We start from the raw sequence: 21,305 nt of genomic DNA on the forward strand, positions 1-21,305 counted from the left end.
CATCACTTTGAAAAACCTGCCAGAATGTAAGAATTCCATACTTGTATCTCGAGTATATTTTCCCCAAACTTGAACGCTTGTGCTTGAATATCCCAACAATGGAAAAGGTATTACAACAACTTTATCTGTTGCCTCATACTAGAAAGCTAGAAGAATTCCAATAACCCACAATTTTTTAGCGCATAGATTGTAGTAAGGTCATTTTCCACATTCAAATCTTGTTCCTTGTGTTCTCTTTCTCTCCAAAAGAATGTCATTTTGTGCTAATGTGTACTTGAAACATGAACAAGGAATTCATTAGGATATTTCCCATGCAATAAATATGACAAAATTTAAGGCAAAACTGAAAGAAAACTTGAATAAATGCACCCAATGCACCCTAGAAATGCTTGCCAGAGTGTTGCACCTATGTCTGTAGTGTTTCTCTCATTAGGTGCAACACCTATTTTTTTATTGGGTGGAGAGGGGGGGGGGGGGTGGGGTGCGTTGCTCCCAGGGCATTTTTTTGAACCCTAAGGGCCTCAAAACCTTCAAAATTTTGCATGAAAATAGAAAAGTGAACCATGGAAATATAGAGAAAGGTTTTAGTTCCTATCTGGAAGTGACGAAAATGAAAATGGTTCCCTAGATTGATCACAATCAACTGTATGAGCTCGAGGGAAAAAGGGCTCCAAATACTCACTGTTGAAGGTAAAATGTGAAATAGTGAAGATGAAAAGTCATTTTGGATATTTATGGTCATTTTCTCATTATTTGTATTCATTTTTAGTCTTTTGACCTACATATGCTTTGTTTTTACAATGAAACAAGTATTTTTTATCCTTCTAGTGGTGTTTTGAGTAGGTCAAAAGTTGTTAGCATAATTTTATTATGTTTTGAACAGGTTATTTTGACCAAAGAGTATACTTTTATCTCTTTTGGGATATAGAAACCTATGAAAAAGGAACCCTTTTAATGAGGCTCATCAATGAGTAAAATATATGGACCTTAATGCACCTCCATCTTACTAAAATCAAATCTTTTCATAATTCTTTACATGTTTTAATTACTTTTTTCTTAATGAGATGAACAAAAGTAAGATTTCATGTCTAGTGGTCTAATGTGCATTGATTGCAGGATTTTGGAGAAAATTGTGGCTAATTAGGCTGCAGGAACATGAATGATACAAGCAGGAGAGATTATAGGAGATAGGATCTCCCTCCTTAACTCATCACTCACTCGAAGATCCCTCAATCAAATCACACCATCTTGGAGTTGCAAGAAGCCAAGTCATGAGGATCATTGGCAGCCAAGCCAGTGACAGTTAGGAACTAGATAATCTCAAGATTGGGAGGCAAGCCTCCCTAGATTTAAGAAAGTTGTTGGAAAATTTAGTTGTATAAATAAAGAGGCCTAGAGTCTCATTAGGATTCATATGTTTTATGCAAGATAGCTAAGCAGTTTTCGAGTTGAAGGATTGTGACCAAACATTGTTATGTATTTTTGATATGTTAATGAAAATGAGCAGCGTTCCCTTGATCCACCATTGAGTTGACTTAGAGGGTTGAATCTCTTGGGTTAGGTCCCAACCCTAGTAGTAGAGGTTCCTCTTACTGTACTTGTATGCTTAAGTTATCGCACAAATTAGTTGTTAAATTGATTTTGGTGTTGTTAAATTGCAAGTATTGGTAGATTTGATTAGTTTGCTTCCATTTGTGAATAGCTTTAACAATAGAATTATAGGGATAAGAAAATATTCAAAAAAGGTTGATAACAGGTGGATCTTACCTCATTCGTCCCTTCCTAGGACCATGGTTTGAGGAACAATTCCCATTCAACCCAAAAAAGGCAGATTTCTGGTTTCTTATGAAATTTAGGTTTTTTCTACTAATTAGGTCATCATCTTTCAGTTTTAGAAGATAGGTTGCAATTGAAATTTCTGATCTCTTAGGTCTTGTATTGGATTTGATGCTACTTTCATAATGGTTTCAAGCATTCCTATGCATAAACTTGGCAAATAAATGATTAAAAATATGTTTTCTTCTATTTTAGTAACCCTTCTTGTTTTGAGATGAATTTATGGACAAATGCCAACAGTGATGTGTATGTTGCAAGGATCTCTATATTGCACAAAGAACTCATCTCATCAGCATTAGCCTAACCATATCCACCCATGATCGCCAAAAGCCACTAAGTTCTCAATTTGGATTCTCATTTTACAAGGAAAATTTGCCATTTTTCTTAAGAAAATCCAACCATCGTAAAGCTTTGGTTTGAGTTCTGAGTGAATGCCTCCCACTCCCTTGCCTTATTTCCTCTTTACTCACCTTCTCCAAGCCCCATACCACCTTCTCAAACCACTCCCTATGCTTTCGGCCTGTTCCTATAGGAAAAGAGGGGATCTTGTAGGTGAACTAGGACATCTTGTAGACATCCTATAGGAAAACCTGTAGTGGCTTGTTTTGAGCCCGAATTGTGAAAAAAACATCACGAAATCTAGGAACAGACCCCTGTTTTCCTCCCAAGCCATCTGACCCATTGCACTCATCTCCCTCCACACCTATCCCACCTTCCATGCAACCAAGAAGGATTAGCATTCACATTTTTACAAAAAGATAAAAATAAAAAGTCTTTATATTCATTCATGAACACAATAGTTAAGTGCTAGTTTAGATCAAATTTCATGCTTAGGTTAGTTAAGAATTCACATGTGTTAAATTATAATTCTTTTGAAAGAAAGGTATATTAATAAATAGCTAGATGAGTTATGTGTTTTGTAGGCATCTATTACAGTCTTTCGTCACTGCAGTAAGTAGCATTTCAATTATCTCAATTAGGGTAAAATTGTTCTCTCTCAATTGATATTCAGGGTTCTTCTAATCAATAGAAGGTTGGTTTGAGAAAACCTAGTGGTCTATCACCCCAACTCAACAGTGACAAAGAATGGACCCATTATATCTATTTGTGCATACAACACTGTCACCTTCAAGTTTGTACGAACCCCGGGTTGATGAAGTAAAGTTGGTAGCCCAGGAGTTGCAACATCCTTGCTGCAATACTGGTGCTCATCACTTTTTGGGGCCATTTCTAGGGAGATGTCTGAGTAGATGTGATTTATTCTTTCTTTCTTCCATTTCTTATCTCTTTCATTTTGTTATTACTTCCATTCTGCGAAGTAGTTGTAAGTTGGCTTGCTTTTGTTTCCATTCTGTAATCGATTCCATTCAACAGTTAGTTTCAATTCAGTTTGTCTTTTCAATTTTGCAATCAATCTTAAAGCTTGAGAAAAAAAACAAAAAAACTCCTTTCATGCCTCGTAGGAATAGGGATAACTTAGGAAAATTTCTACTAAATACCCCCACCACTTCAAACATCTAGCCTTCCCTCTTCTTCAGTGTTTGTGAATTAGAGGACCCCTTAGTCGAACAACTAGAGATTTTTGAAGAGCCTATAGGGGAAGAAGAAGAAACCATTCCAACCAAAATCATGGCTGAAAATAGAAATGAAAGGGGAGATAGGGAAAGAATTGAGGGTGATTTTCTCATTAGAGAAACTAATGGGGATGTCAAGATGAAAAACATAAGCCCCTCTCCTCTTCCTCACTTCCATGGTGTAATTTCAGAAGATCTAGATACTTTTTTGTTCGAATTTGCTCTCATATGCAAAACTTATGATTACACCTCTAATGATCAAAAGTTTAAATTATTCCCATCCACTCTCAAGGATGTAGCCCTACGTTGGTTCATGGGTTTACCTGGGGATAGCATCACCACCTGGGCTCACATGAAACAAGATTTCAACAACAAGTATAAGGACTACTGTAGGTCCAAAGATACCAAAGAGAACTTTTAGAATGACCTTGGGACATGATGAGTCCTTAAAGGATTATGAGGAAAGATTCCAACTCAGCTATAAAAGGGCCAGTTTGTTGGGCATGGAATCACCCCAAAACATGTTTTGGGGCTCAAAGCCAAAATTTTCGTCAAAGGTATTGTAAGACTCCATGAATTGCGGGCACAGAGCACGAAGTATAGGATGAGTCATAGGGTTATCCGCCCTAAAATATTGTAATTTAATGTAAGGTCATGTCATCCTACCCATGGTCTGTGGACCATGGGAGTGTATAAATAGAGTGAGGCTCTAAGTGTAAAGATAGTGAATTAGAGAGAAGAATAGGAATGGTTCAAGCATAAAAAAAGAGCCTAAGTGTATTGGGTCATAGTAGTAGGAAGAGACTCTGCAGCTGAGTGTGTAGAGGCCTAGTAAAGTCCACAGTTGAGTGCACGGACCCCTACAGCTAAGTGCGCAGGGCGGTGTCGAGTTTTTAATCAGGATTAAAGTTTAATAATGAGAAGTTGATTCTTATTTATGTGTATCTGTTGTGCTTTGCCTTCTTTCCATTTATACTGTTTTATTTACTGCGCGCACTGATATGATTGCTGAATATGCTGTAATAATCATTAGTCTTACATAAACAAGTCAATTAATCGAATAATAACATATTAAATAACAAGGGACTAGGGTATTATATGGGTTGTGCGCCGAGTAGGCTACGCAGAAGCAGCATCGCAGGTTGCGAATCATAGCAAGTGTGCATATCGACGGGTCAGATCACGGACCTCCAGAAGCTCATCAGACATCCCCAGGGTGCAGAAACCTAGTTTTAGCACCCTCCCATACTACATCGGGTGAGACCTCAGTCTGCGCTCCGTGGATTGTTGCCGAAAGGGCCAGTAGTACTGGGATTTGCTTGGATAAATCACCTCTGAACCTGGATCAGGCCCATACAAGCCAACAAATGGTTCCGTTGTTGGGACTGAGATCTGTATAAGGGATGTATAATGTCATGCCACTGGAACCCAATAAAAAAAGAAATTGAAGAGTGGTTAGATAAGAAGATTCATGATTTCGTGACGCAGGAAAACAAATCTCCGCAAATATTTAAGGAACAGTGGTTGGAACACTACTTGTATATGGAAATTCACGAGATTTTCTTTGCATCCTCTCCTTCTGAGTTGTATGAGTGGATCGTGAAGTTAGCAGATAGCCAGGGAAGGTGTAGGCTCAACAAACCAATAGTGTGGACTATGGAATTAGTGCACAAACTGGAAGCATCAGAGGATAAGATTGCACTAGCTGTGGACCATTGTCTTGACCAGATAATAGGAGGATTTATCACTGAGTTTGCGGTAGACATAACTATGAGCTATAGTGAGGCAGAGTGACATTTCCTCAAGGGACTTCGAGGTAAGTATATTAAATCTTGGAACACTTGGATTAAAATGCTATTGTGTGAAAAGTGGGTTATGTGAATAAATTAATGTTTGGGACTACGCGGAGCAGGAAGATCTATAGAAGCAGAAGTAGTGAAGGATTAGAAACCAGTCCCTTAATTTCACCCTCATGGGAGAGTGAGGAAGAGCTTGTGAAGGTTTCTCTGAGAAGCGCGGTCAGTTTGATAAGACAGTGAATTCCGTGTTTACCACCTCCTCCCACACCGCCACCTGTCTCAACCTACTCACCTCCATCTCCACCCACTCCACATATGCCACCACCACAATTTAGTATGGTGAGTGAGATCAAACTACCGGTATTCTAAGGAATGTGGAATGAAGATCCGGACCAATTCTAGTTCGTGGTAAGAGAAAAATGGGAAGCACAAGGTGTTGCAGATGATAATATTAAGAAGGCTACGCTGGTGAGCGCACTGCAGGATCACGCATTAACATGGTGTATCAAGCATTCTAATGACCACCCAAATGTAGGAATCGTAGAGATCCAGGCCATGCTAAACTGAGAATTTAGCAGGCCAAAGTTAGAAACACAATCAATCATAGGGTTTAAGGAGATCGCGATGCTCCCGGGCGAGACCCCTTAGGATCTGGACAAAAGGCTAAATAATATGATTCGCGAAGGCAATATGACATTGACGGATGGACAACATCGCACATGGTTTGTAGCATCTCTGACATTGCACTTAAGGACGACACTGTCACAGCAAAAACTTTCCACCCGTTCCAAAGCATTGGAAATGGCAATGAGGTTACATGAGACCCCTATAAAAGATCCTAGGTTGGGAGTCCAACAAATCCACGCACAACTACCAAATCTATGTCTCGAAATGTAGAGTTTGAAACAGGATAGGACACCTCGGTAAGAGGTGCGTGAGGAAGTATGGTGCATAAAATGCAAAGGCTAGGGGCATGAAAAAGATCACTGTCCAGTGTTCATAAACTACTTGGCAGGAGGAGGGTCGATGCTGTTGAGACTCAAGGCACAGGCAAGGCCGAGTGCGGTGCCTGCATTATGGTGCATGATCTATTAGATAGGAGGGAAACACACTATGGATAATTGTCATCTGTTGTAGAAGTATACGCAGATGTCCCAACAATTTTTTTATAATTTCTGCAGGGCGGTAGGCCATACTGAATGCACCTGCCGAAGCTATGAACTAATGCTAGATCAGACTCCTCCCTACAGGGTGCAGACTGAAACACGAGCCCTCGACCTAAATGCAGGGATGGCACACACTAGATTTCAGGGGCACGGTCGAGGACGAGGCGGAATGGGACCAGGAAGGGGTCATGGAAAAATAATTTGTTACAATTGTGGAGGGCTAGGGCACTATGCCTACGATTGTACCAACCTAACAAGGATATCATGTTTGTATTGTACTCAATTTGATCATGAGGTAGAAGACTGCCCTTCGCTGATTGCAAGGATGTGTGAAAAAGGGGTACTCCAATCCCCTCTAACTCGAAATTTACAAATGATGATGTTTGAGCCGCACTAAGAAGACCCGAATGTAAACATGATGCTCAGGAGTGATATGACCATGGGAGATGATAAGGGGAAGGAGCCAAAAGAAAGTGCATGGGTTCGCAAGGCTTCTACAAAGAAACCCAAGTTTGATTTAGAACGCGTGAAGGAGACATTCATGGAAGCTAAGAAGAGCTTCACGGAGGCCTCCACTTCAGGTAGCAAGGATCAACTAGCACTAGGGATGGATCCTTCAATGCTCACTACCTTTCTGGAGGCATGCATGAAACTGTTGTGCAACAACAAGGCAGTCAAAGGAGTACAAGAACTTATCACTAGATGCGTGGGATCAGGAGTACCATGCGTGGTCTGGAAACTGGGGAAGCATGCATTACGCACCGCAAGGGAAATGAGGTTGACTGCACAGATCAACGAGTTAGGTAATCCTAGATTTGAGTTCAGACATGAATGTACTACCAAAGTAAACACGAGAATGCATTGGCAGACCCATGTTACAATGGTCCCCTATTTAGTTACAAATGGAAAACCAACAGAAGATTTTCCCCATGGGAAGATTGCAAGGGGTAACCGTAGATATTGAAGGGGCGATCACGCATGCAGATTTTGAAGTGATAGAGATTGTCGATGACAGTAATCCCTATCCTACGCTACTAGGAATAGACTGGGCTACTGATATGAATGGGGTCATAAATCTGAAGAAGCACAAAATGATCTTTGAGAAAAATTCACTACGCATAGTAGTACCGCTAGATCCAGCCGAAGGAGCACGATGTTAGAGCCTAGATTTGCCTCAGGCTGAAAAGAAAAGGTTCTAGGTTGACATCAAACCACGCTCAGCCTCTTAGCTAGTCCTACGAGGACAGGAGAGGGCTCTCTTCGGGTCGATCTCGGAAAAATATAAGCGATGGGGCTCGAGATGACTGAAATACAAGCTAATTTTAGGCTAGGTATGAAGTACAAGGGTTTGTTGTGAGTTTTTGGGGGTTTTGTGCTGGAAACAGGGAAAGGAAAATTGGGCTTGGGGATAAGGCACAGTTTCTGCAGAGTTCTAATTGGGGCAAGGAAGGCAATCATTTTTATGCTTTAAAGTGAGTGAATGGATAGATCAGACTGTTGAGGAGATAAGAAGAGCAAGAGAGTCTCAATAATTCTCCTTAAACAAATGAAAACATGGCAATTTAAACAAATTCAAAGGCAGAGCATAGCAGTTAATGGATTCTACCTTAATCACTCATTTGTTCAAATTTAGAAGAAAAGATAGGAAAATGATACACTTAAAACTAATGAACTTACAATTACTTAGAGAAGAACACCATCAAAACATAAAGCCACATGGATCCCAAATAGTGCTGCAAAACCCTGGTCTTTCCTTAGCCAAAAATGCAGAGATAGAATGTACAATGATATGCCAAAGCAATCCCTAGTGTCCAACCCTGAAAATGACTTAGAAATTACATAATATAGACAAGCCAAACCTATTACCTTGCCTCTAGGGGTTGATATCATCATTCTAGGAGCTGTTTGAACTAATTCTAAACAAGGAACTGAAAAATAGGTAGTCAAACAACTTACCCCTATATGCTAGGAAACTGATTCATTCACTCACATTTCACCTTTTGGTGAATGAATCTTCTAGAACAAGTAAAAATGTGCCAATATTACATCATGGTTGTCAAATTACATCATTAAAAGTCAAGAATAACTTCAATAAGCAAAACTGGTCAAAACTGGGCGAATTGCTAAGCTGAACAGTGAAAAACAAGCCAAATTTCTCTATGCGCCGCACCAAAATCTATATGCATCACGCCACTTTGGAGCTGATTTTGAGGCACTTCTTGAAGTCCAAATTGAACCCACGTGTGCTTTCTGAAAATCCCTACCTGTCTACTTTCCAACCCAAGTGGAATTCTGAATTTGGATGTCATTTGCCCCTCCAAAACTTCAATATCCCAAGACTGCTTCTTGTGTGTCAAAATAGGGGCAGTGAGGTCATTGTTTGAGTGTTTTTGACCTCCTGGGGACTCAAAACTTCCCAAACTTATTGGCCATGCAACAGAAGTCATGAATTTTCATGCCAAATCCAAAAATATAAAATTTTTGCAATTTTGAGCTCCCTAGCAAAAGCGCGCTCCACGTGGCATGGCGCATAGGGAGAAAAACCCTGTTTTTTGTGCAAAAAATTTCCAAAATGCAAAAATTGCTCCAAAATTCTTGAAATTTGGACTGAAGGTGCCTTATCAAGCATCATGCTCAACCAAAGAGGCTTTAGCCAAGATTCAGAGTCTATCCTCCTTTTTATGGTGTTTTATTGCCCTCGTGGTGCATTGAGTTTCAGTTGTAAAGTCACTGTCTTGGTCATATAATGTATCGGTGCCTGCCTCCATGGTGTTGAAAGTATATTCCAAGTGTATGTTTGGTTTGTTGAGAATCAGAATGAGAACTTGGTGTCTTGTTTCAATGCCAAATGTGTGCCAAAGGGAAATGAGGGACTGTGGCAAAAATGGGACAGTGGGAACAATGAAGTCTTGCCAAGTGGTAGTTTGCCCTTTGAGGATTTGACAAACTTTGGAGGAGGGGACAACCACTGAATGTTGGAGTAACTTGGGATTTTACAAATGATATGGGGAAATAGGAATGATAGGGAATGATATGACTTAGGGATAGGAAAAAGGGGCTTAGGTGTGAATGAGGGAGCTTTAGGGATAACAGCTAGGGTTTGGGATAGTGGGCGTTAGGAATATAGGGTTAGTGAATTTAGGGATATGGGGATGAAACTAGAAAATGAATGTGGGAAGCAAAGAGTGTGGAAGTTAGGGAATGGAATTTGGCAAAAAAACACCAACTACAAACCCTACGCACTTTTTTGTGAGCACAAATTGCAAGGTATTAGGGTTTGAATTTTCTTTTACACAACCACCATAAATTGCATGAAAAACTCCTTCACTAGCAAGGAAGAGGGCTTAAATTACTTGCAAACTAGAAGATTTGAGTGATTTTGGAAATTTGAGGGAGTTTTTGAGACAAATCAGGCTTTTTACCCCAGTGCACCACACCTTCCCAGTGCGTCGCGCCAGTGTAAATTTACACTGGAAATTACTGCCCAATGCACCGTGCCTTCCTAGTGCACTGCGCCTTTTTCCAGGCGACTTTTGGAGGCCTTCCTAGTGCCCAAATTGGGTGTAGGATAGCTCGTTGGAAAGATATTTGAGTATAATTTCTAACCCATCTAGAATTTTTTAATTTGGAGTTCATTTTCCTTATCAAAAATCAAATCTCCCAAGACTGGTCAAAATGAGGCTGCCTCAAGGGAGAGTGTTGTTGCAGTCAACTTTTGAATTCCTTCCTCAACTCAAAATTGAGCTCATGATAGCTCATTGGAAATATATTTGTTCCTAGTTATCATTTGACTCATCAAGCAAGTCATTTGGCCAACCAAGCTAGGAGAAAGCGTGATTTTCCCAAGGTCACTTCAGAGGTGCGTCAATTCTCTCGAGGCAATTGTATTTTTGAGATTTCTCTAAAACCATGACACCTGTGTAAAATGTGAAGGAGGTTTTTCTTCCTTGGAATTGTTTGGACAAAAACCTCTCTCAGTTTTTCCAAATTCATGTTTTATTGCTCAGAAGCATCATTTGAGTAAAACCTACCCCGATGTGTGGAACATGGGATTTGTTGAAATGAGGCGAAATGAAGGGGATAAGGGGCTTCTAAATTCTTGAGAAAATTTTTGGAAGTAGGGAGGGATGTTAGGAAGCAGGGGAAAGTGGAATTTCAGAGATTTAGTGAGGGGAAGGGGTCCAAAAGGGCTAAACACAGGTCCAACCTAGAAAATTGCCAGGTTGTAGCAAGAAACTAGGGTTTGTGCGAAAATGAGGAGTTTGAGGGATCTCAGTGATGGGAAGTGATGAAAACCCTCTGAATGATGGTACACTCAGCTGAATAGTGACATGGACTAACATTTGGACAACTTTGACAGGAGTAAAAGCAAACCCTAGACCTAATGCCTAATGACCAAATTTTGCTTAAAGACTCACTGAAATGAAAAAAATTGACCTTGACACTTCAAAATCACTTTGTAAGAGCATTTTTGATCACTAGAGGAAGGCTGCAAAGAATGACACTAACACACGATACACTGAACCAGTGCATGAGGATGATAATGATAATGATCTCAATTGTATTTACAAGGTAACTGCACGAGAATAGGATTGTGTGAATCTGAATGCAAATGGGAGAATTTCGTGGGAGTGTGAAAGCTCTTGCACTTCGGATTTAGACAAAGAAGTAAAGCGATGGCAGAATTAGCTACACGAAGTAACAATGCTTAATTGCAACATGATGGTTACATCACTGCGTTGCGTGACAACATAGGCAAGGGAGCTGCTGACATATGATGGATTGTTAGCGGTGCATGAGTTTCTGAGCAAATTTGAAAGTGCAGTACCAGAATAGTAGTGGTTCGCTACGTTGAAGTGGGCACTGCATGAAACACCCGCACGTTGGTGGGGTACACATCAAGGAAATTTTGAGGACTAGTGTGGATGCAGAAGGATGATGTACCTACAGTTTGGAAAACCCCAACTTCGAATGAAAGCTAGTTAGTAGGGGTGGAACAACTTGCATGCCCACCTTTCTTGATGGGTACAGACATATGCTGTACAACCCGCACAAGCACAAATCAACCCTAGAATAGAGAATCAGACCAAACCGTAGCACCAGGAAAGGCAACACGCACTACAAATTATCCACGATGAAGCATTTGATAGGGTGTGCAGAGTACTAAACAAGGTTAACCAGGAAAGATGAGCTGATTGGGAACTGTGTGTGCCAGTGGTTCGATGGGCCTACCAAACCATGTGCAAAATCCTAAACATGGAGACAATTCCAAAGGTGCAGAACGGAGTGTAGACCGTACTTATAGAAGAAGATCCAAAAAGGAATCTGCACGTACTGGCTCCCGCAGTGGCAACAATGTGCGATGGAAAGGAGGAAGAAATCACACATCTACGTGAGGACGAACATCTAAGGATTCAGGAAGCCATCCGGTGAGGGAACCTTAGACTCCACGAACTTTAAAAGGATGGGTTATGATTGAGGAAGAAAACAATTTTGATGGACGTTGAGATCATGAGGCTAGAAAACCAGATCACGCAAGCATATCTCGTCGATAAACCAAGGATGACAAGGCCAAATACGGGTGATCATACCACTACATTAGACGAGTGTCACTGAAAATTGATGACTCTACTACCATGGCTACGATCACACCTCACCAAACACAGTAACTAGGGGAGCGCACTACATACAATAGAATGTGTAGCACCAGCTGTCACAAAGGCAATTGAGGAGTTTCCGTGGACTACACTGAAAGGCGAGTTGAAGTCTCACACATGTGGCATGACCACCTGACTAGTCATAGGGGGAATAGTATCAACACTCCAAGCAGTTGAAAGAGAGCGTGGGACTCTGAAAGAGTATATTTTGGAACTGCGCGATAAGGGAGGTGAGCATAAAATCAACATGTCCCAAAGTTCACTCCTACGCATGGGGAGTTGTGCTGCCGCGCGGGTAGGTTGGGAAGTGACCATTGGTGTCACTATTCATGATGGGATGTCCAATTTAAGGCAAAAGCGAGCAGGAAATGGGAATTTAAGACACGAATTAAGGGTAAGATTTGGGACAATCTGCTGCCAAGAAAGCATTAATGACTCCAAATTGGGGGGAACGCTTGAATTCAAATTCAAAAGGTGCTATAAAACTCAAAAGGCTAGCTAGGAGACAACACTTGTTCATTTGAGATTTGAGCAGTTACGTAGAGCATAGAGTGTTGAGCCCCAAGCAATATTTGAGCCCCGACGTTCGTGAACAACCACAAACAGTTCAAACAAGATGACGACTACCAGGAGAAGTGTGGGTTTTGTAGAAAGTACTGCTGACGAAGCCGCGTAGAACCCCACGGTGCAGGACGTTCCCGAAGATGTTGGGGATGTGCCAGAAATTTTGAAATAACCTCGGACGCTGAGGCCCAAGAAGGATAGAAGGCAGTGGGACTAGTCTGCATGTCCCCGTGAAATCCACGGTTCAATAAACTCTCCATGGAAGAAAAGGGCAAGGCTATCACCATTGAGACAGATGATGAGGAGGAGCACCTACAGGCTCTCGTTGATGAGATAGAGGCAGCCGAAGACATGGAAGAAGACATCTAGCCAGTGCAAGCTGCAGCAAAATTACCCGAGTACGTCCCTCCGCGAAAAGGGAAAGTTAAGATACCCAAGGATTTGGATGCTGCTAAGAGCACACTCCAAACCCCGTTCGTCCCCGATGAAATTTTGTTTGAGGTCTCGCTCCTGGGCCACATGCCCATAATAAAGTTTTAATATTGGGACCTCACGGATAGCGAGAAGTTCCCACATTTAGAGACTGAGAACCTCATGAAGTAGAGCACGGAGGGGTTAGTCACAACACTAGAACCATAGAATTGGTTGTGTAGTGTGGAGAAGGCCGGATTACTTCATCTACTATGGATTCCACACTTTCACCGTGCCCATATCATAATTTTCATCATCAGGCAGCTACTTTTCCTAGTGAATGATGGGTACTTATGGCTGGAGGATCCTATTCCCATCACAACAGATCTCATCCACAGGATTTCCTAGCTCCCTTATAAGGTAAAGGACCTCGCAGCGATAGTCGAAAAAAGCAGAGATTTTGTGCTTATAGAGGCCATGAAGAAAAAAATATAAACTAGAGAAGAAAAAGAGAGGTTACATAATTAGTATCATTAAAGATAAAGGGGTGCGCATAGCCATCCAACTCCTGGCCAGGAAGGTAATGAGAAAATGTCGTGGGGATGAGATACCAACGCAAGTAGTTGCGTTGGAAGAACAATGCATAGAGGGGGTCTAATTCAACTAGGTTGAGTTCCTCTGCGAGGAGTTCCTAACTAATTGCAAGGAAGCCCAAGAGCAGGGCAAGACCTTCCACTACGCATGGTTTCTCTTGTCTATTTTACTAGTAATAGGGGAACTGCCCGAGGATAGTTAGTTCCCTAGTATTGAACAGGAGTTACCAAAGGCCGCAAAGTACACATCGCTCTGGGCTACTAATGACACCACATGGATTTGCAAGACAAAGATCTTATGGGTGCCCTTGGAGGCAAGCATCTGGATGTGGATCAATAGGAGGCCGCACCTGTCCCGCAAAGTTTACAATAGCCTGAGGAGCTTTGGAAACTTCAAGGCAGACATGCATAATGTGTACATCATGGCATGTAAGGACCCAATGTAGCAATGGACCAAGCTCCCCTTCATCACTATTGATTGTGCAATCTTTTCAGTGCTAGAATCATGGCCCCCAAAATGGCGTGCCTCGGATATAGAGGAGATGGATAGAATATCAGCACAGAAGCAGAAGGATGCAACGAAGTCTCTTGTCATGTAGTTGGCCCAGTAAAGGCACAACGACAAAGCGGCCATCAAGGTAAGGGCTACCCATGAGGCAGTGAAGGCAACCATAGAGCAGGAAAACGCTACTGAAAAAGCAGCAGCAGCGTAGGCAACAGGGGCCACCACGACGCAGGATGAGCAGGGAGAAAACTTCTCTACAGGATAGGGAGAAGAGGACACAGTAGAAGGTGCAGACTCGGGCACAACGTCCACCCAGCTGAAATGACTGCACGTCATGGAGAGATCAGGTCCACGAAAAAAGGTCAAGGCATCCAAATTGGACATCAAACTGATTACACTAACAAAAGGTGACCTCTACGACATTGGCAACATGGTTTGCGAGGTCACCAAGGAAGCGCTCTAGGAAGCCATGTCAGAGCAACAGATTGTGTTGGGCGACCTAAGGGCGTAGCTGCAGGAACTCCAGGTGCAGCCCCCACAGGAAGGAACAATAGCCACCTACGCCATCACAGGTACATCAGCAGCGGAGCAGTTGCTACGCGCAAAGGTGGCCAACACCATAGTTCTACTGGAAGGAGCGCTAACAGTGGAGAACGAGGATGACAACGCCGGGGTAAGAAGGATCAAGGGAATGGGCCTTAATTTGGCTACCCTTCCGCGAGACACATTGTATCAACTACAGGATGGCATCACAATAGATCTCTGCGCTAGGGAGGGCCATATGATCCAGGTATTGAGTGAGAAAAAGATCAACATCAAACAACTTAGCCTACAATGTGACGAACTATTGACATAGAACCAACAGATCATGCAAACAATTGATGAAGCATACCGGCAAGTTCCAGAGTTGTCCATCGCCGCATACCTACCAACAGAGATGTAGATCCAATGTCTGGGAAGTGGATTCTGAAGCATGAGCGAGGAAACAATGCGAGTGTAGCTAGAGATAAACCTCCATATTTCTGAGCTGCGACTAAAGGCGCAGCCCTCCACTCCTCTAGAAGCTAGAGAACAATGCGTTAGTGTGATTCAAATAGGACTAGAAAAAGTTGGACGGGCAGTGTAGGACTGTACTGGTATGTTAGACCAAGATTTTGACGTCCTCACATCCTTGCAAGAGGACCCCAACATACAGTGCCTAGAAACAGAGGCATGCGAACTACATGATCAATATGATAGTGTAAGGGGAACTGTGCAGATAGTCGTCCTCACCCAACGAATGGCAAATATGTAGCAAGCAAGGGCACTGAAAGAGTAGGTGGATGCTGCAACACAGACAGAGGCACTTCTCAAAGTGTGCGTCCAACCTTGGATTGATGAGGCCTTCACCATTACGGCTGATATTGAGGGCAAGCTTGCACAGATGCAGGGACTCTATGCGCTAAGATAGATAACAGATCCTCACAAAGAGGCATCGGAAGATTGCATGCAGTAGGTCCAACAAACTGTAGAATAGAGCATCGTAGACCTCTGAATAGTACGGGACCAGTTGGAGGGGCTCCGTGCTAAGATCAACACACCAACAAAGTGACTCAGGATGAGTCACAATGATTGTGTTGGGGGCCTGTTGGGCATGGAATCCCCCCACATCATGTTTTGGGGCTCAAAGCCCATGTTTTAGTCAAAGGTTTTGTAAGACTCCACAAATTATGGACGAAGAGCACGAAGTATAGGATGAGTCATAGGGTTGTCTTCCCTAAAATATTGTAATGTAATGTAAAGTCATGTTGGCCTACCCATGGTCCGTGGACCATGGGAGTGTATAAATAGAGTGAGGCTCTAAGTGTAAAGATAGCAAATTAGAGAGAAGAATAGGAATGGTTCAAGCATAGAAGAAGAGTCTAAGTGTATTGGGTCGTAGTAGTAGGAAGAGGCTCTGCAACTGAGTGCACAGAGGCCTAGTAGAGTCTGCAACTGAGTGCGTGGACCCCTACAGCTGAGTGCGCAGGGCAGTGTTGAGTTTGTAATCAGTATTGAAGATTAATAAAGATAAATTGATTCTTATTTCTGTGTATCTGTTGTGCTTTGCCTTCTTTCCGTTTATACTATTTTATTTACTGTGCGCACTGATATGATTGTTGAATATGTTGTAATAATCATTAGTCTTACATAAGCAATTCAAGTAATTAGATAATAACAGATTAAATAATAATGGACTTGGGTATTATACGTGTTGCGCCCCGAGTAGGGCTACATAGAAACAACGTCGCATGTTGCAAAGGATAGCAAGTGCACATAGGGATGGGTTAGGCACAGACCTCTAGAAGCTCATCATACATCCCCAGGGTGCGGAAACTTGGTTCTAGCACCCTCCCATACTACTTCGGGTGAGACCTCAGTCTGCACTCCGGGGACTGTTGCCGAAAGGGCTAGTAGTACCGAGATTTTCTTGGCTAAATCACCTCTGAACCTGGGTCAAGCCCATACAAGCCAACACAGTTGTACACTTGATCCCAAGTCACTTAAGTTAGTCCTTCTTAGGGGGATCAAGGAATATCTCATAGAAACCCTAAACCTGCTCTGAGGAGGGGTCATCTACCTGCTACACTATGAGGATATCAAGACCATTTTTAAGAATCATTCTAGGGCAGCTAGAAAAAGGGGTATGGTTAGTCAAACAGTGACCAACTCATCCTCTTCCAATACATCTATAAAAAGTGAAATTTGGAACATGTTGGAAGATTTTAAGAGTGAAATGTTGCAAACCCTTTCCTTATAGATGGACACTATGCAAATCAAGAGGAAGTAGGAGGAAGTAGAGAGATCATTAACCATCTTCTGCCCTAGATGCACAAGGAGGCACCCTAGGAATGAACGTCCATTGAACCTTATAGAAATCTTCTCGGTCTGCTCGGTCTACGAGGAGAACCACTCCACAGACAAGTGCGCTTCTCTGCTTGGACTAAAAGTTGTGTATCAAGGAACTGAAGGGGCGACTGAACAACTTTGCTACATAAATAAAAGGAGGCCTCATGGGCCTCGACCATACCAATAGGGCATGGAAGGGTCATGATATTCATACTACAACCCTAATCAAAACAAATCCATTCCCTCTTGGTGCCTTCTTGCTCATCCCTCCCGATTTACACCTTCTCCCTGGCCTTTTGCACCTCAATACCATTCCTAGCTGATCAACCAACCATTTCAACCATATACTCCTCCATAATCTCATTGAAATGAACCACCCTAGGGGTGGAGCTCCCCGTATAATAATGCTTCATATTTATTGCATTCACCTCCATCTCAACCATAACGTTTACACCCTGCTCCACCTAAACAACCTCAGATGCCTACCCAACCAAACCCGAACCTGAACAATAGATAGGCACAATAGGTCTACAGTTGAGAGACATCCTACCCTGCTTATGCTATGGAAATTCATGAAATCAACCTTAGTTTTGGGAGAGTGCTCCTAGATAACCAAGCTCCGTCTCCACCTAGGAGGAAAGAGAGGAAAGTATGCCTAAAGTAAATCCACCACCCTTTCCTGAAAGATTAACCCATCCAGTCCATCATACCCTAGAAGAGAATGAACTTCTAGGTGAGTTGAAAAATCTATGTTTCAAAATCCCACTTCTCCAAGCTATTAAAGATGTACCCATTTACAACAAGTTGATTAAGCAGAAGTGCTTCAAACATCCAGGAAGGCGGAAAAGAGACACCTCTACCATTAATGTCATTATACAACTGTCTAACTTAATGTCAGGGTAGGTAATTTTCCCAAAGTATTTAGACCTTGGAAGCGCTGAAGTATATTTACACATCGATGGCACCACTTTCCCCCATACCTTGATTGATCTTGGGGGGCTGCCATCAATGTAATGACTAAGGATGTTATGCTCAATTTGAATCTTGAAGGATCATTAAGAAAGACCACGATAGTCTTGCACCTTGCAGACCGATCCACAGTAGCCCCTGAGGGGATTTTTGAGGATGTGATGGTCTCCATTGATTCCTGGGAATACCCTGCAGACTTCTTAGTTCTCCATCATAAGACCAAATTTAATGGTTATCCTCTCATCCTTGGGAGGCCTTTGTTAGCCACTGTCAATGCCTACATAAGCTACAGGGATGGAAATAGGACTATAAAAAATGGAAATCTATCCAAGCAGTTGGTACTATACCCTCCTTCTCAGCCATCTCTAGAACGTGACTGACCTTTATGGCTAGAAGAGGAGGAATAAGATGAAATCTACTCCTACCAAATCTATACCCTAGAAACTACCATAGGAGGATGAAAGCTTGATGAAGATGATTTGATTGAACACATCCTCCAAAATCCAACTCCCAACACCATGTATTTGGAGGAAGTAGTGAAGGAAACCAAGGACAACCATCGAGTTGATATATGCTTAGCTGACTCAAACCCTACTCATGTCAAGACAATATAATTCAGCCCTGAAAGAACATTGAAAATCAACACCTCTCTCTCAGTACACCAAGAAGAAGAGTTATGTAATATGGTAAGAGAGCATTTGGATGCCTTTGCTTGGAGTTACAAAGAAATGAAGGGAGTGCACCCCTTGGTGTGTACTCACCACATTTACATCAAAGAAGATTACAAACCAATCTGATAACCCCAAAGGAGAATGAATCCAACTCTTAAGGATATAGTTAAAGAAGAGTTGCAGAAGCCACTGGAAGTAGGATTCAGTTACCCTATCTCGGATAGTGAGTGGGTGTCTCCTCTGGTGCTGGTTCCAAGGAAAATTGGAAAGTGGAGGATATGTGTAAAATACCAAGAACTAAACAAAGCCACAAAGAAGGACCATTTTCCTCTACCTTTCATTGACCAAGTGCTAGATGGTCTGACATGGAAGAATTTCTTCTCTTTCTTACATGGGTTCAATGGGTACAATCAAATCCAGATCAACCTAGAGGACCCGGATAAAACCACCTTCACGTATCCTTTGTGTACTTTCACTTATAGGGTCCTCCCTTTTGGTCTATGTAATGTCCCTGCCACTTTCTGGAGAGTAGTCCTGAGTATTTTTGTAGAGCTAGTCCATGATGCAATAGAAATTTATATGGATGACTTCACACCCTATGGGTGTGATTTCCAGGAGGCTCTCTCTATACTCGGTAAGGTGCTAAACAAATGCATTGAAATGAACTTATCCCTTAGTCCCGAAATATGTGAGTTCTTGATGACTGCAAGGACTGTAGGTAGACCCAAATAAGATAGCCATCATCAAAAGGGTCCTGACTCCACAAAAATAGAGGGATGTCAAAATATTTTTAGGATTAGCCGGATACTATAGGAGATTTATAAAATATTTCAACAATCTAGATTCTCCCTTATTTGGGTTATTGGACAAAGACTTCAAATTTTTATGGTCAGAAAGCTGCCAAGAAGCCGTGGACACCCTAAAGGACAAGTTGACTACTGGACCTATTCTTCGAGGTCCAAATTGGGCTCTTGCTTTTCATATTCATGACGATGCCTCTCACAAATCTATAGGACAAGCTCTAGGCTATATAGATGAAAAAATTCCTTATTCCATCTACTTCATCAGTAAGAGTATGTCGAAAGCTGAGCTAAAATACATAGTGACTGAAAAGGAGCTCCTAGCTATTGTGCATTCATTGAATAAATTCAGACATTACATTACTAGTTACCAAACATTTGTACATACCGACCATGCTGCAATTAAATACTTGATGAATAAACCTAGTGTAATTCCTGGATTATTAGATGGTTACTTTTATTGCAACAATTTGATTTAGCTATTATTGATAAGCCTGGCAAGGACAATGTAGTTGCAGATTTTTTATCCAGATTGACTTTTCCTGCAGAGGATGAAGGAATGGTTTATGATCAGTTACCAGATGAACATTTATTCACCATTTCATTTCTATCTCCATAGTTTGTTGACATATAAAACTACTTGGTATCTACACAATTCCCTCCAAATTTGTCCTCCAAGGAAAAGAGAATAATCATAAGAAAAAGTGCCCCATTCACTTGGATTTGGGGTAAGCTCTTCAAGCTAGGTCTGATCAAATTCGGAGAAGATGTGTCATGGAGGAGGAAGTCTTCAACATCCTTCTAGCCTATCATGATGGGCCTTATGGAGGTCACTTTGCAGCCCAAAAAATAGCATTTAAGTTACTTCAAGCTGGTTATTACTAGCCCACTCTTCACCAAGATGTAAGGAGGTATACCAGCCAGTGTGATCGATACCAAAGGATGGGAAAACCCACCCCAAGGGATAAGATGCCTTTGCAACTTCAAGTGACTTTCAATCCATTTGACAAGTGGGGCATGGATTTTGTCGGGCCCATTGACCCTCCATCCAAACAGAAGCAATACATCATTGTGTGCATCGACTACTTAACAAAATGGGCTAAAGCCAAAGCCATCAAAGTGGCAACAGAAGAAAAATTAGCTGAATTATTAAGGGAGAATGTGCTTTATAAGTTTGGGTATCTGTTTTAGTGGCTACAACCACCCTCCAAAATTTTGCCTCAACCTATTTTGGAGCCTCCCTACCAACCTTCACAGCAGCTTGCCTTGCTTCTTCAAGTCCTCAAGCTTCAATGTCTTTCTTGCTCAAAGGGAACCCATCGATCACAATTTGATCTTTTCCCTTCATAGGCTTCTCACCTGGACTTGGTCCAGCTATAGGCTGAGAATCTTCCTCTTGAAAATTTCACATTTCTAGAGGGCAACCAACCTTCCCTCCAGAAATTGCGCAATCCTCTTTGACAGCCTGCTGGGCTGCAGGATTGCACAATCTTGCCAAACAACCTTCCTAGAAGGATTTGCACAAATTTTCATAGCAACAGGCTGTTCAACCCAGGATTTCCACAAATCTGGGCAGTAGTTAGCTTCTCTACCCAAAAATTTCACAAATATCCTTGGCAGCTAGCCAAGCTCCTAGCTAGAAATGCGCATTTTTCTCCAGCAATCGAGTAGTCTCTTGCATGTGTAGTTGAGTTGATCGGTTCCCTCCAAGACTAAGAAAAAAAGACTTGCATGGATGGGCTACTTCTCCCAAGGTAGTATGCAAAGGCATCCCCTGTTTCAGGGATCTATGTTTAGGAGTTGGAGGTTACATGCAAGGAGCCATTCTGAAACCTTCCACCAAGTGTCACTTCCCCTAGATTCGTGGCATGCACATCACAACCTTGGTGTTA

The sequence above is a fragment of the Pinus tabuliformis genome, chromosome 2_2 (genome assembly GCF_031772625.1).
Source record: "Pinus tabuliformis cultivar Carrire ecotype Pingquan chromosome 2_2, CPIR1, whole genome shotgun sequence".
Lineage (NCBI taxonomy): Eukaryota > Viridiplantae > Streptophyta > Pinopsida > Pinales > Pinaceae > Pinus > Pinus tabuliformis.